This window comes from Lissotriton helveticus (assembly GCF_964261635.1).
Source record: "Lissotriton helveticus chromosome 1_1 unlocalized genomic scaffold, aLisHel1.1 SUPER_1_unloc_1, whole genome shotgun sequence".
Taxonomy (NCBI): Eukaryota; Metazoa; Chordata; class Amphibia; order Caudata; family Salamandridae; genus Lissotriton; species Lissotriton helveticus.
Genome location: NW_027611648.1, coordinates 5,613,342 through 5,630,176, shown reverse-complemented (window position 1 = coordinate 5,630,176; position 16,835 = coordinate 5,613,342). Strand labels below are relative to the sequence as shown.

At 43.7% G+C, this 16,835-nt stretch overlaps 1 long non-coding RNA gene across 1 annotated transcript in view; it reads left to right on the top strand.

The window, feature by feature from the left end:
* Positions 1–16,331, top strand: part of LOC144805409 (uncharacterized) — a 50,795-nt gene extending 34,464 nt beyond the window's left edge. Inside the window, exon 4 of the long non-coding RNA XR_013605512.1 lies at positions 11,932–16,331. This is a non-coding gene — a long non-coding RNA (uncharacterized LOC144805409). The remainder of the gene's footprint in view (positions 1–11,931) is intronic.
* The last annotated feature ends 504 nt before the right edge of the window (positions 16,332–16,835 follow it).

The following is a 16,835-nucleotide window of genomic DNA, read 5'->3' as shown; positions in this document are numbered from 1 at the left end:
GTGGAATCATCGGAAGTAGATAGTCTGTCTGACCCAACCTGCGTTGAGGGAGGTGCCTCAGACCGCTATCCCTGCACGATCTTGAAAGTCAAGGCGGCCATAAGGAGTTTGATTCCGGGTAAGGCACCTGGCCTTGATAGGATCCCTGGGGACCTTTATCGGTCTGAACAAGGGGTGTGGGCACCTTATATCTGTACCTTCTTCAATGCCATCATGCAGGATTTGGTTATCCCCTCGAGCTGGTTGGGAGCTGTAGTCATACCCATCCATAAGAAGGCTTCTCCCCTGGACCGGGCCAACTACCGCCCCATAAGCCTGATTGACGTCCTCCAGAAACTCTTCGCCCGAGTCCTCCTAACCAGGTTGCAGTGTTGGATGGACGACAACCACATCCTAACCTCCCTGCAGGCGGGGTTTCGGGCAGGGGTTTCTACAACCGACCAGCTGTTCAGGCTACAACTTGTGTACTGGAGGACGGTCACTTTGGGAGCGGGTAGCCTGTATTTAATATTCGTGGACCTCCGATCCGCATTTGACCTGGTCCAGAGGGACATGGGAGTGCCGGCCTATCTGTGTGACCTCTTCAAACGGATGCACAAGGGCACGTAAGCTAGGGTGAGGTACGGGAGGGAAGGCGCTCTTTCAACCTCATTTCCGGTGGAACGCGGAGTAAGGCAGGGGTGCGTCCTAGCACCCACGCTATTCTCCCTATTCCTCAACGGTTTGATCGCCTTTCTCTTGGGAGCAAAAAATCTAGACTCACCAATACTAGCGGGACGGAAAATACCGGCACTAATGTTCGCAGATGATACCCTTCTATTGTCGAAATCATCGGGGGCATTCAGCGCACATTGGAGGCCTTTGCCAGGTTCTGCAAGGAGAGGAACCTGGAAATCAATTTCACCAAAACCAAGTACATGGTATTTAATCTGAAACGCCCCAATTGACTTCATCCGCATTTGGATGGCCTGGCTCTGGATCGTGTGTCGATCTTTGAGTACCTGGGGGTCACCTTAACTGATAGGATGGATTGGGGGCCGCAGATTGCTAAAGTCAACCTGAGGCTTGCCCAATCAACGGGTGGCATTTTAAAAGTTTTTAATGAATCTCCTCTTAAACAGGTGGGACCCCCCGTTGAAGTATACAGAGCTCAGGCGAGAGGGGGCGCACTTTATGGTGCGGACTTGTGGGGACACCTAAGTGCGGTGCCCCTCTCCATTACTGAGAACAGTTTTATGAGGCGTATCCTGAGGTTACCCCTCATACCTCTAAAGTTGGACCTGGGTTTGGTTCGTATACAGGACGTCGCCTTGAATCGTCCACTGTTAGTCTGGAGACGACTCTGGGCCACCCCTGAATTGGAGAGCTATAGGGAGGACCTACGGGACCTGTTAGCTAGTAGGGGCGCGGGGAAAATATCCTGGCTAAGGCACATTCGGTGCCTCTCCAAGGCGTTAGGTAGGGAGGACTTATGGTCCTCTCCTGAGGTGACCTGTGCCGCTTTACCCAGAAAAAGTCTGCAAAAAAATGGGGAGGCCCCCCTTTTGATACTGCAACTTGATACAGCACTTATGGGACTTGTTATAGCATTTTCGAGATTTTTATTCTTGTACTGTATGGCGATTCTATGATGCTTTTTAACGTTTTTACAACCATGTATAAATAGCACTGTATGTAATATGCCTTTTTATGGTTTCTAACCGAAATAAAAGTGTTTGACTGACAAATTTGTCTCCTGGAAGACATTGCTGCTTTTAGCTCTTACTTCGAGTCAGCGAGATACAAGCTTTTACTATCAAACCACCTTTTCTTCAATTCACCAAATACCCTGTGGTGCTCCGCACTAATCCGGCCTTTATTCCTAAAATTCCATCTGATTTACACCTGAATGAGCCTGTCATCTTAAAGACTTTTCTTCCTAATCCACAGTCGCCAGCGGAAAAGACTTAACATTCTCTAGATGAGATGGTTGAAATTATATTTGCAAAGAACGACCAGTATCCAGAAAACTGATCAGCTCTTTATAGTCGAAGTAGGATGCGTAAAGAACCTCCAGTTGCTAAACAGACTATTGCATGTTGGATATCTAGTGCAATTTCCTTTTGCCATCAGCAAGCAGGCAAGACACTTCATGTAACGATTAAAGCGCACTCTACTAGAGCAGTCTCCTCTTCTACTGCTCTAGTGCTCTGCTCTGCTTCATCAGATTTGCAGAGCTGCGACCAAGCACTACTGTCTGGAAGCTGCCAACAATGCTGACACAGCTGTGGGGCAAGCGGTGCTACGTAATCTTTTTAAGTAAGGTGAGCCTCTGTTTTTTACCTCCTCCTGCACACATTGCATATATGTATATATTTCTGCTTTTGCAGATGTGCCCATGTTACTGCTATACTGTAATATACATATATGTATTCTCTCGTACTCTGTTTACGATTTACTTATGGTTTACCATGCACAGTTCTCGAATTACTGCTATCTACTCTGATTCAAGCATGTGACTCTATGCAAGATACCCCAATACTGGAGAAGAACATAAGTTACTTACCTGAAAACTCTGCTTCTCCAGTATTGATATCTTTCATAGATTCACATGCGACCCACCCACCTCCCCTCAGAGGCTCCCCTCTTCTCCTTGGCTCTTATGCTACACTTGTGCTTGAAAATCTGAGAGCCTGAGCCTCTGAGGAGAAGGTTCCAGAAGGTACTGTGGCCTGATTGGCTGGAGTCTGGACCATATCTAATGACTTGGACAAGTTATTAAAGTGACAAGTTTTTTCCTATTAACTTCTATGTTACAATACTTCCTATTGCTCTTTCAGCTATGCATTCCGCTATGCTATTGCTATATTGCTATTCTATGTACCGTGAGACTCACACTTCGACGACTGGGAATGATTCAAGCATGTGAATCTATCAAAGATACCAATGCTGGAGAACCACATTTTACAGGTAAGTAACTTATGTTCATCTACCTGATCTGGCAATAATACCTGGGTCTAGACCCCAGACTGGTCGCCCTACACTCTCTAGGAAAGCTAAGAATTTGGGAGTCATGGTGGATAACAAACTCACCATGGGGGACCAGTGTGTGTTGTAACTTTATTGTTTAAGTTAATTAAAACCATTACAAAAAATACATTAAAACAATCTCCACAAGTAGAATTAAAAGAGAAAATGTAAAAGCAAGAAATTTTAGTTAAAAAGTAACATTACTAAAATCAATAAACGTGAGTGGCAAATTGTTCATAGCATCTGGTCACACCCGAAATTTCCTCTTTAGCCGATTGCCTGGCATGGTAGTTTCCGTTCTGCTAGTATCAGAAATTTCACCAGCTTCCCATTTAGCGGTGGAAGACCAGGATCAAAACAAGCAAGGACTGCTTGTCTGCGTGAGCGGATACTTAGTTCGTTAAAGGCTGTTTTTAACAGGGCTGCTCTCTCTTCGTTCAGCCTCGAGCAAGTGCATAGTAAATGTTCTAAGTCTTCGACTCCTATTCCGCACAGCCGGCATCTAGTCCCATAGTTCGTTCTCAGCCACGGTGGTAGATATGGAATGGCAGGTAGGATCCCCAACCTATGTTTTAAAAAGGCTTCTTTTGTTTTCCAGCCATATCCCAGACCAAAATATGCTTGGAGCCCCGGTGTTTTGTATGTCCACAGAGTCATCCAGGCATGACGCCGGTGAGAAAAGGTGGCTTTGTCCTCCACATGAGAATCTCACCATTGGGGACCAAGTGAATCAGGTAACTTCAGCAAAAAAATCAAGTTCTTCCTATCGGCAGACAACCTAAAGACGGTTGTCACTGCACTCCTTATGTCCCGTCTGGACTATTGCAACAGCCTCTATCTTAATGTTCAGAAACAACATATGAACAAGTTGCAACTGGGGCAACTGGGCCAGAACGCGGCAGCAAGAATGCTGACGGGAACTCGTAGGTTTGCTTCGGTCAAAGGAGAACTTAAGAAACTGCTTTGGCTCCCAGTTCCACTTAGATCACGCTTTAAGGCACTTTGTGTCGTCTTTAAGGCGGTTAATGGGATTGGTCCGGAGTTTCTTAAAACCAAACTTACCTGGTATGTTCCTGCGTTCCTCCGGATCCAAATTAGTCCAAACATCCACCTTTAAGAAAACTAACTGGGGAGGCAGAAGTTTTCTCCACTGTGCCTCCAAAGCATGGAATGAACTTCCGTTCCATCTCAGAAATGCGCCAAACCTTTTTTCTTTTCGCAAGGGTTTGAAAACATGATTCTTCTCCCACTAAACAGCTGATACACCCCAGGTCACCAGTACTCAGCGCCAGGACACCCTAGGGTAGCAGTGCGCTTTACAAGTACAAATAACATAACATAACATAGACACACACACACTCTCTCACTCACACACATTCTCACACATACCCACTGTACCTCACATAAGAAACATATATTTAACTTCTAAATGACACCTTCAACTAGGACCATTAGTAAACAGGTTCATGCAGAATTCAAAAGATCTTCTTGTAAGGATATCTGTGCAGTCATCCCCATGACAGGAAAGAAGAAATGCCGCTTGAATGAATAAAATGCTTTAGGATGCTAAGCATTCTTAAATTAAGAAATGAATGAAAGCTAAGCCAGGAATAGAGAGAAACAGAAAAAGAAATAAGAAAGAGGACAAAAAAAGTAAAATCTATCTATATAAATAAAAATGTAACTGTTCGTTTGTTCAAAATCTCAAATCTCCGAAAGTTCTCCACCGATTGCTCTGAAATTTTGACACAATGTTGGATTCTAAAACATGTGTGCTTTTATATACATAATGTTGGATTCGAATATGCACGTGTCGAATATGTGCGTGTTTTTAAGGATTTTAGGATGCTAAGCATTCTTAAATTAAGAAATGAATGAAAGCTAAGCCAGGAATAGAGAGAAACAGAAAAAGAAATAAGAAAGAGGACAAAAAAAGTAAAATCTATCTATATAAATAAAAATGTAAAGTGTTCGTTTGTTCAAAATCTTAAATCTCCAAAAGTTCTTCACTGATTGCTTTAAAATTTTGACACAATGTTGGATTTGAATACGCGCATGTTGTTATATACACAACGTTGGATTCGGAAACGCGCGTGTCGCATACGCACGTGTTTTTAATCGAAAGCCCGAACAGACTATTGATTTGGTTGATGCGCAACAACTACAAGGTACGCATAGAGACAATAGTCTACATGTATTAGGATGGACAGTTGGTGTCAGGATGGCAGACCGTGAAGTGGGTGGAGGAAGGGGGGAGGAGTTGGTTCAGTTTGCAACATAATTTAAAAGAACACGATGCAACCGCGACCTGCGGTTCTATTACATGTTATATATTAAGGATGCGTCCAAAAGCTACCATCTGTACTGATTGTTTCTGTTATATTAACTGATGTGATGTGATTTAAATATGTATCAAATTGATATCGGTAAAAACTGGATAACAAGCAGCAAAAACAAAAAAACATGAGTACTTACTATGATCCATGTACTACAAACTGTGGTTTTCAATACAGTTTGTTTAAAAAAAAAAAGCTCAGGGCCAATCTTTAGAATTGTGCGGTTTAGATCTGGACACGGATTGCTTCTCACAGGCACAATTATATGTTGCGTGTTCTAGATTCAGCAAACCAGAGAATCTCTACATCTGCACAGACAATGGAACAACAAAAATATTGTATACCCACAAGCATTGTGAAATTAAACATATTAGAAACATGTGCTTACTCTTTTCTTTCTTTTCCCTTTAACCAGACTGAGCCACAGCAACGCGAGGCCGGGTACAGCTAGTAAAGATAATAAAAACAAGAGAAATAGAAAGTACAAAAGAAAGAAATGAGGCTCCCATATATTATATTCAGTGGTGCAGTGGTGCTTGTAATACGGCGGCCAGGATATCCGTCACGTTTGTGTCTGACTAACCCTGCCAGCGAACTCTAAATCAGGCTCTTGACACTTTGCAATGTTGCTTCTGTTAACTGTGCACCATTACTTCTTCAGAAGTCACGGGCAAGAGACACCTGGCAGCCTGTAACATACTTTTTATAATTACAAGGGTGTGATAACACTGCATAAACCACAAGGGCATATTAAATCGCAGGGTTCAAATAAACCCACACACACACCGTAAGATTAAACTGTACTAAACACACAAGCCTCAAAAAATCTGCAAAAAAGGAAATGCAGAACACCTTGTACTCCCTATATAAGGATGAGCGGGAGACGGTAAAGGTCAGGAAAACAACTGTGCGCAACTACATGGCTATTGAACGGTACAGTTATCCGCTTCATATGTATTTGTCTTTACCAATGAGCCGTTGGAAGACAAGCTTACTGTTCCGTTTAAGAGCTGGTACAGTTTGATTCTCACTTTGCTTCCCACTTGGCCACAGCCTAAATTTGAATTTTAACTTGTGTTCTTGTGATGGGAGGAGTGAGCAAACTATTATGCACTTTATATTTTTCTGCAAATACTATATCAAATATTTTAAACAGTTTTTATGTCCCTATTTTAATAAAAGAAGACCAATTACTTTGGAGGTAGCATATCGATTAATAGTAGAATTAGATGATGTTGAACTTATATTTCGCACTAGCACTTTCTTAAAAAACGCAATAAGGGCGCGGAGATCCATGATGGACCCTTGATACTGCTTAACATAAACTGTGATGTGTTCCTTTTTTAACAATTACATATACTGATATGATGTACAGTTTTGCACAAGTCACTTTCTGAAACCTGTATATTTTATTTTAGTCCTTTGCATTCATTATTGGGATGTATTGTCTTGTGTGTTTTTATTGGTACTGTCGTATCCGAATAAAGTTGAACTGACTGACTGACTGACAAGCCTCAATAACAGGTAGCTAATACAAAGACTGATGGACATAATGAAGCAGAACTAGAGATACATGCATAGCACAGACAAGATAAAGGTCTTGATTATGAGTTTGGTGAGCAGGGTACTCCTTCACAAGCGTGGTGGAGTATCCTGTCCAACAAACGGATGGTCTGCCTGACCTAATGCAAGTCAGCTGGATTGTCATGTGTCCAGCCTTACTTGAGTGGCATCTGTGTAATACATCAAACAGCCCTTCCTCTCTAGATCAGGCTGTCTGACGTATTTTTCTCTTATTCGGGACCACCAGGGAATACCTGGCAGTCGTGATGAGAATTTGTTTTTAAATGAATCCCACTTCCTGGGAGAAAATTAATCAGGGAGAAAGTTCCAAGGGTGTGAGGGTGATTAGTTATTGTTTTTTAAAAAGCAACTCCAGCTTTGGAAGCTTGTTTTTTGAAAAACACAAAAGTTGGTGAATGGCCGCCTGAAACATCCCCAAGGGATCTAAAGAATTGTAGATCAACTTCCAATAGATGGTTGAGATTGCTTTTTCAGTCAGGGGATTAGTTAGCAGCTGGTCCTCCAGTGGGGATGCATCAGGCAACTTCCCCCTTCCCAGATGTGACCTTGCAGAGCGTGACTCACCTGCAAATGTCAGAACCGTCTTTAGTCACCTAATATACCTTTGTTGTAGGATTGTGAAGGACACAAGCGCCTGTCCCCTCCACACATCGCCTGGCCGTTCTAAGCAAATCAATCCCCATTTTTTGAAGCCCTGCATTACTCCCGCTGCACTTAAGAGAACACCATCATACAGTGGAGTAATTTCAGTCAGCTTACCTTCTCAGCCTAAACACTTGGTAGCCTCTTTCCACACCCGTACCACTGTTTAGGTATGAGTAGGTAGGGCGCACTCATACTTTCTTCGATACAGCACCGGGGTGGGGTAACCTCTCTTGCCCATGGCCAAACTATCTACCCGGTAAGCAGGATCCTCACGGGCCCACAAAAACCCAGTTGTTGACTGCCACCAGCTGCGTGGCCCAGTAATACTTGCGAATGCTCCGGACCACCAGTCCTCCTTAAACTCCCCTCTGCACCTTATTGAGCTTGATAGCCACCATCCCACAACAGGAGCCGAAGTTCTCAGTCTTCCTTTTGAAAGAAAATGTCTTGTGGGATGTTAAAGGACGGTTTTTGCACGATGTACAGGAGACCCTGGAGGGTCATCACTTTAAATAGGGCCACTCGTCCAAGTAAGGAGAGCGGGAGCGCCCGCAAGTGTAGGGCATCCTAGCGAAGCCGGTCTAATTTCGGGAGTATGTTCCTGCCTGTGGCTCTCTTGTAATAAACACGCCCAAATATTTAAAGCCATGTAGTTCCACCCGAACTGTGCACCTAGAGTCCAGCCGCAGGGTCCCTGCCACCAGCAGGAATATTAAGGACTTCTTCCAATTGATCTTATATCCGTAATAATCTCCAAATATGTGAAAAATGTGTAGGATTTGTTCACTCGAAAAGGCTGATTACGTGTCCTACAGCAAAACATCAGCGTAGAGGGAGATTCTCTCATCCCAGTCCTGATCAACTGGAATACCCCATATGAGAGGTCCTGGCGAACCTACGCACGTGTGAAGAGCATAGGAGACAAGGAACATCCCTGTTGGACGGCAAATACTCGGGTGACTGTGTTATTGACGTGCATGCACTCTAGAGGGGCTGCATTCAAGAGCTTGACAGCAGTGCCACTGGTTCAGCAAAGGAATCCCCTGTTGCGTGTGGTACTCCATTAAGGTGTCAGAGATTTAAGCGCGTTCCCTGGTGTGGCATGAAGCTACTGTCCGCAGGCAGATCGCCGGGGCCTATTCAAAGACCTTAGTCTCAAAATTAAGCAGGGAGATAAGTCGATAACACCCACACTCAGTTGCTGGTTCGTCCTTTTTGGGATGGCCGCCACCTCAGACGTTCTTTGGTCCTCTGGGAGGCACCCTTATTTTCAGGCAGTCTGAAACATACTCTGGAGGTACTCCCTGATTTTATCCATCATGCCTTTATATAATTCTAACGGGAGCCTTGTTGTCAGTGTCCTCAAGGATCCAGTTCCATCCTTTGTCTTGTCTCTAACCATGTAAGCAACTCATTGGCTTTATCACCGACATCATAGAGACAATGCTGGGTAGCCAGCGCATGAGTGCACGCTATTTTCCATTAGTGCTCTTAATGTGTGTTGCTTCAGTTGATGGTGTAATGGGAGAGAAACTGATTCCCCACTTGCCAGGCGTGCCTCCAGGAAAGCATATTCCCTGTCCTGAGCCTCGCACTTCAATTTACGTTCCTTTGGCATTCTCCCAATCAAGGCTTGTGTGTGGCCTCGAATCACTGCCTTGAATTCATCCTATAGCACACAAGCTGATTCAACAGGCCGCCCGTTCTCCTTAAAATAGAAGTCTGCTCCATCTCTCATACGAGCTTTGAACGTCTTGTCTTAAAAATATCACGGATCAACCCTTGGGGGGTAGCATGAATTCCACAACCGGACCATCGAGTTGCACCTCCACCAGCGAATGGTCTGAGATTCCCCATGCTATGTGCATAGCAGCTCTAAAATCAACTTTATGGACAGTCTGCGTGAAAGGATGGTGCAGGCATGTCAGACTACCATGTGCTGCAGACAGGTGCGTCCGGTTCTGATACCCTCTTCCCCTCTAGGGGCATTTAGGAGTATCATGAATATAGTATAGGGTCAGTTCTGTCACTCCAGTCACCCCAATGCGTGTATGCTCTGTCGTAAGCGTCTTACCCTTTCACAGGATGAGTCAGTCTTGTCTGGGTCTCTTTCCTGTTTCCCGACACTTGAATGGCACGCCATAACACTCGAGAGAGCAGTGACCCACCAGCAGGCTTTTGTGGAGCGCTTTTGTCCTGGATGTAAGGCTGCATACAGTAGGGCACCCACTCTGTCTTTTCTTTGCCTTTGCCTGAAGATCAGCAGTCCCAAGGTAGCAGCCACACCTGGCCTGTCGGGAAGTGCAGCCCCTCTGGAGGCCCGACCGTCAGCAATTGACCCCACACTGTGGCCGGCTGGACCACAGGCGTAAGCTCAGACAGGGTGTTCGACACTGGAGTAGTTGTAGTCCCTCATGGGCCTCTGACACAGAGTAGTCAGACATTCAGCAGCTAAAAGCCCAACGCATGCTCTCCAGGAAGCCAGTAGATTCAGACCCTGTTGTGTTAGGAATTTGGCAAATGCAACCTTGAACGGGCTGTTGGCAGCACACAATCATCCAACTGGGCCTCGACAATCTCGTTGTTGTAGAGTTTTATTTTCTGCCTTGAACTGTTGGGAGAGTCTTGGCGGGGGAGGAGGGGGCTACTCATACTAGCTGGTCCTGCTGGATGGCTTTCCGGCCCGCCCTACAGATAACGAGGATGTGTCGGACCTTGCTTCTTCCAGGACAGCCTTCTCCTCCTGCTGGATAGTCAAACTCCCTTCCCTTTCTTACCAGACAGGCAGGCTTCTAGGCAGACTTCTAGGCTCTTCAGGACAGGTACACAGCTTCTCCATTAAGTAATTCAGCCTGCAGGTGATGTCCCTTCAACTTAGATAGACTGTCAGCCTGACACCATCCTTGGTGGCACAGCAGGCACCTAAGTACTTTGTAGAGCACTTTATTCCTTGGTAACAGAGGACTTTGAACTAGGGTATAAAAAAGGGATAGATGGTCCCACTTGTATACACAACTGGCAGGCAGGAGATGCAGTTTACTCTGTTGCACTCTCACATTGCTTTTATGCTATGCACACCAACACCCTAAACACGCACTTGATGTTAGTGCAAAGTCTGTGCACAGGCAAAGAAATGGCGCATTACATGGGTGTGTCAGCAGGACGCCACTTCACTGACCATGATGCAAAGATCACATCAGGCTATTGATCCTTACAGCAGGGTGCATTGCCACCACCGCTCTAGCTGTTAAACCCATGACAGTCCTCTGCCTTAAATGAGGGCACACTTGGTGTGACCCTCCAGGTCACAGGACCGGTCCAAGACCTCTCATAGTCCCTTGTTAGAAGTTGCATAGTACTGGGGTGGCAGAAAAATCTCGTGTAATTGTTTTTTTTTTTTACTTTGTGATATATTTACCCCAGTAACGTGCAGTCACAAGTTTGATGCCATGGACAGGGGAGTTGCCACGAGGAACAGATTCTTCTGCTTGCTTGTCAATCCACCTGCCATTCACTATTTCATAGTGTGTTTCTGCTTTTATTTACCACTAGTTTTAAGCAGGTGGTAGATAAATGCATGTGGTTGGTTGAGGGGGGGCGATGGGTGAAGCAGGGGAGGGAAGGGTAAAGAAATGTCTAACAAAGGGAAGAATTTTGTGTTTCCCCCAGTTAGTAAAAAAACAGCATAAGTCTTGGCTGCTTCTGCTGCACCCAGAGTCTTGTGCGTCTTTTCAGTCTAATTTTCCTGTCTGGAAAAAAATGGTGTCCTGTTTTTCTGCACCCGGTACATCCAGGTGCAGAAAAACCTAACAACTGATAATCAGGTGAAATAAAATGAGCACATGAAAGTACGCCTTAACTTAATTGCCCTTGATTCATACTCTGGACCATAGTCGAGGGATAGGTCTAGGCATAGTCCTTGCAACTCACAATAGATTTGCTTGAGGCAGAGGCCAAAACTCAAAAGTCAGGATGCCAGATACAAGTAGGTGGTAACTCAGGGCAGAGGAAAAATGCCTGTTGTCCATGGAGGGGAAATTCCCGTCCCAGAAATCTACTTTAAAACTTAATTAATAGTATCCTTTTTTAAATATCTGTTTGGTGCCAGTGCATATTACTTTAATTTCTGCCTTTGGGATTCTATCTTACAAGTCCATAGGGTACATGTATCCTTTTGAGCTTAATACATTCTACAAATCCTCACTCATCCAAGTACTCTCAGGCTACCATTCTACACTCTGCTCTGTCTGAAGAACAGCTCAACATTTTCAAAATTCTGCAATTCTGCATTGATATGGCTTGTAAATTATTTTTGGGGAAATCTACATGTATTAACTATTTAATTTTAATACTATAGGTGATTGAAATTACGCAGGAAGAAAGCAAGATTTAGCACCAGGCAACTGAATGTTAGTGCCATAAGAAGGATTATTTTGAAAAACTGAAGGACATCCAGGATTCTAAGTTTAAACAATTTCCAAAAGGTGTGGCGAGGAAGTGGGAGCTGAGGAAAGTACTATACCTGTAAGTGAAGTCTCTAATTTTGCATTTCATTAACCCGGAGCAAAGCCATATCTGTGCACACAGCATCAGATATAAACCCAGAAAGACCAATCACAGCATCCTCCTCTGAAAATATTATCAGAAAGACAAATTGCCTCAGCATGACAGAATAACGTTCATCTAAAGCATCATGTTATTTCAGAGAGGAAGCACACACTGCATAAAAAAAAGATACAACAAAAGGTTTCTTCTGCAAACCATCTAAGAAAAGACTCTGAAAGAAGACTCCGAAGCTGACACGTTAACAACCAAAAGATTGGAAAATCGCCTTTGTTCAACAACCGTTTTTAACCAGTTACACAAGTTTGAGACTATCTGCCTCGGGATATAAGACCTCGACCCACTCTGCTCACTCTGGCGAAAACCTTAAAAATCCACCACTTTATTGTTTTCATGACCATCTCACATTGTTTCCTTTTTAATGTGTACTGTTCTGTAATTCTATGTAAATCGCCTCAACATTATCTGTTGTGCAGGAGTGATATGTAAAAACTGATTAGCAGCTAATGTAAATAAATCCTCGTCTTCAGAACTACACCTTCCACCAAACATAGAAAGGGTAAAATTAACTGATGTTCTGCGACTGGTGAGACACAATAGTACTGTGCATGTTCTAATGTTCTCAGTTACTGCCATTACGTCAGTGCAAAAAGGTACTTCTCAGTTTAATCATTAAATATCAGACTAACACCTTATCACTGCATTGCTAAGAACCTATACAAATAGATTCGAGAAAAACTTCAGTCACAAAATAAGTTGCTGCCGGAGAGGCTATAACCAAAAGACTATTATCGGCTAGACACATTTCGACAGGTGTTAGAGGGCTGCATCCAGACATATTTTGCTCAATTCAAGTGTTAACAAGATTACACACAATTTCTTCTAGAGATAAATACTGAACATTATCTAAACAAGCACGACTCTAAAATCGGGTTCACTCGTACCTTGGCATATAAGCAAGAGAAAACTAAATGTAGAGATATTAACTCTAGGAATACACCTTATAAAAACACGTGCTGTGAGAACAAATTCTGTGTTCAAACCAGCCTCAATCAAAGCAAAATAACCCAAGGTGGGGAAATAAGTTACCTGTACCAAAAAAGATTCAGCCACCAATCTCATCTCACTGCATTTGAGAGAATGCACACTGGGAAAAACATCTCTCAGTGCTCTGAATGCCAAAAAAGTTTCAGCAGTAAATATTATCTCACTAAGCATATAAGAATCCACACTGGGGAAAAACCTTATCAGTGCTCTGAATGCCAAAAATGTTTCAGGATTAAATCTAGTCTCACTGCACATGTGAGAATCCACACTGGGGAAAAGCATCAGTGCTCTGAATGCCCAAAAAGTTTCAGCTGGAAATCTGAACTCACTGCACATGTGAGAATCCACACTGGGGAAAAACCTCTCTCAGTGCTCAGTGGGCCCAAAAAGTTTCAGCAGTAAATCTTATCTCACTGAGCATATGAGAATCCACACTGGGAAAAACCTCTCTCAGTGCTCAGTGTGCCTAAAAAGTTTCAGCAGTAAATCTTATCTCACTAAGCATATGAGAATCCACACTGGGAAAAACCTCTCTCAGTGCTCAGTGTGCCCAAAAAGTTTCAGCAGTAAATCTTATCTCACTGAGCATATGAGAATCCACACTGGGGAAAAACCTTATCAGTGCTCTGAATGTCCGAAATTTTTCTGTCACAAAGGAGAACTCACTAAACATACTAGGACCCACACTGGGGGAAAACCTTATCAGTGCATTAATGCAACAAATGTTTCAGTAATAAAATCCGTCTCACTCATCATATAAGAACCCACACTGGGGAAAAACCTTATCAGTGCTCTGAATGCCAGAAATGTTTCATCGACAAAAGAAGACTCACTAAACATACTTGGACCCACACTGGGGAAAAACCTTATCAGTGCATTGAATGCAACAAATGTTTCAGTGATAAACGCCATCTCACTCATCATATAAGAACCCACACTGGGGAAAAACCTTATCAGTGCTCTGAATGCCAGAAATGTTTCAGTGAAAAAAGACGTCTCATTCAGCATATAAGAACCCACACTGGGGAAAATCCTTATCAGTGCTCCGAATGCCTAAAATGTTTCAGCCTAAAATCTAGTCTCACTACACATGTGAAAATCCACACTGGGGAAAAACATTATCAGTACTCTAAATGTCAGAAAAGATTCAGAGGTAGAGATGGTTACATGCACCATAGAAAACTCACCATCAAAAATGATTCAGTGCTCCAAATGCCAGAAAAGCATCAATTTTAAACGCAATCTCACAGTACATGAGCAGACGCACACAGGGAAAAAACATTACCAATGCTGTGAATGCCAGAAATTCCTATTTAATAGGCACAGCCTCACTAACCATAAGCGACTCCATACTGATGAAAAACCTTATGAGTGCTCTGAATGCCAGAAAAGCTGCAGAGAAAAACACAATCTCACCATGAGAAACTCCACACTGGAGAGAATCCTTATGCCATAAAAGCTTGAATCTGAAAGACAGTGTTATGCTTCATGAGAGATCCCACTCTGGGGGAAAAACCTTATGAGTGCTCGAAATGCAAGCAAAGTTTTGGTTACATATTACTTCTCACTTGTCATGAGCGAACTCACACGTGGGAAAAAAGCCTTATGTGTGTTCTGAATGTCAGATAAGGTTTAGTCTTGAATACAATGTCATTTCACAAGCGAGAAAAGCCTTATACAGGAGGGGAAAGCCATAAACGTTATACTCAGAATGGAGATTTCACTAAACATGAGAAATGCATCCACATGAGGTGAAAAGTGAGGCGTATCTTGAGTTGCAGAAAAGCTTCTAACAACCTTACTTTACATGAGAGAGCACATGTAGTTGCAATAGGAATCATCAAGAAACTCTAGCAGGATAACTTAGGCTGCCCGCATGCAACCTCCAAAGAAATTTCAGGTCTTGAAAATGTTTTAATTGCAACAGAATCCACAATTGAAGTATCTGAAAGTTACACAACTCTCAAGGTCTTTACTTCACACAGAGAAGTGTTAGTACTTGCAAAAATCAACTAATTACCAAAAAATTCACAATATTAATGCCTTAAATTTTCTCCACTCAAAAGGTTTCTACTCACCCTTGTTTCTTAACATATGACTGAAATCTATATTTTCATGATAAGATTAAACCTAGGCGGTGTTCCTCAATGAAGAACTCCGCGAAGTGTAAAAAAAAACTCCGCCGCTCTACGTGGAGTTCTACGAACAGCATAGTGTGTTAGGGTCAAGCCGTTCATGGTGATTTTGATCTCCGATTGTTTGTCATGCCCTGTAAAATTAATCATGAATGGCATCATGTGCAGCGCAAGAGGGTGCAGCTGCTTTACTCGAGCGGCAGCTTTGTCAATGCGAAGGAAGGTTTCTCAACGCGAGTGCTAGTGACCTGCCGCGACCTTTCGCGTTGAGAAATCCGACAACGAATCTCGCCAGGAAGTTGATTTTGCTCGCCAACTAGACCTTGGCGAGCGCGAGCAAGGAAAATCTCATCAGGAGGTGGATTTTCCTCGCTCCAGTACATGACGTTGAAGAGCGCGAGTGTGAAAAAAAACCTTGCTACGCTCCACGGTGCAGAGTTTTTAGGAACTCCGCGAGCTCCGCGGAGTACGCGAAACTCTGCAAGCGGAATTCACCACCCGGAATTAGATAATATAAAACAGCAGGAAAACATAACAAACCAGTTACTTGCCATCGGTAACGCTCTTTCTGGTGGATACTCCTTTACCTATTTATTTATTTATTTTTGTATTTATAGAGCGCCTGATTCAATTCCCGAAGGGATATCTCTGCACTTGTGCTTCTACTGGTAGGCTTTGTGGTTTGTTAGTTATGGCTGTGGTATGCGGGGGCTGTGCCTATGGTATGGTGTAAAGGTAGGTTTTTAGGTTTTTTCTGGAGGATTCAGGGCTGGTGATTTGTCTCAGCCCTGGTGGTAGGGAGTTCCATAAGGCAGGGCCTTTATAGGAGAGGGACCGTCCTCCCTGTCTGGCTTTTCTGAACTTGGAACCCGGAGTAAGTGATGGCTGCTGGAGCGCAGCGTGCGTCCGGGAATGTATGGAATGAATTTTTCCTTTAAATATCTGGGACCGTAACCGAGCAGAGTTTTATGTATAGTGACACATATCTTGAATTTTATACGTTGCTTTACTGGTAGCCAATGAAGTTGGTGAAGAAGGGGGCGGGAGGGAGTTCGGGGGGGGCATTGAGGACCAGCCTTGCTGCAGTGTTTTGTACTATTTGCAATTTCTTCAGTTGTTCCTCATTGGCTGATATATAGAGGCCATTGCAATAGTCCATCCTACTTATTATTAGGGTCTGAACAAGCGTTTTCCTGTGGTTGTCTGGTAGAAATGGGAAAACACGTCGGAGCAGCCCAACCACACGGAAGCATGTCCCTGTGACTTGGGTAGTGTGTTCCTTAAGTAGGAGAGCCTGATCCAGACGGACGCCAAGATTTTTTACTATTTGTTTCGGGGTGGGGACAGGTCCCAACTCTAAGGGCCACCAGTCAGGGGACCACGTTAGAGTTGCACCTCCAAACAACATAACCTCAGTTTTGGACACATTGCACTGTAGGTAGTTTTGTGCCATCCAATGAGCCACTGCTCTCATGCCGTCTGCAAATGATTTTTGGACTGCAGGTGTGAGAGTGTG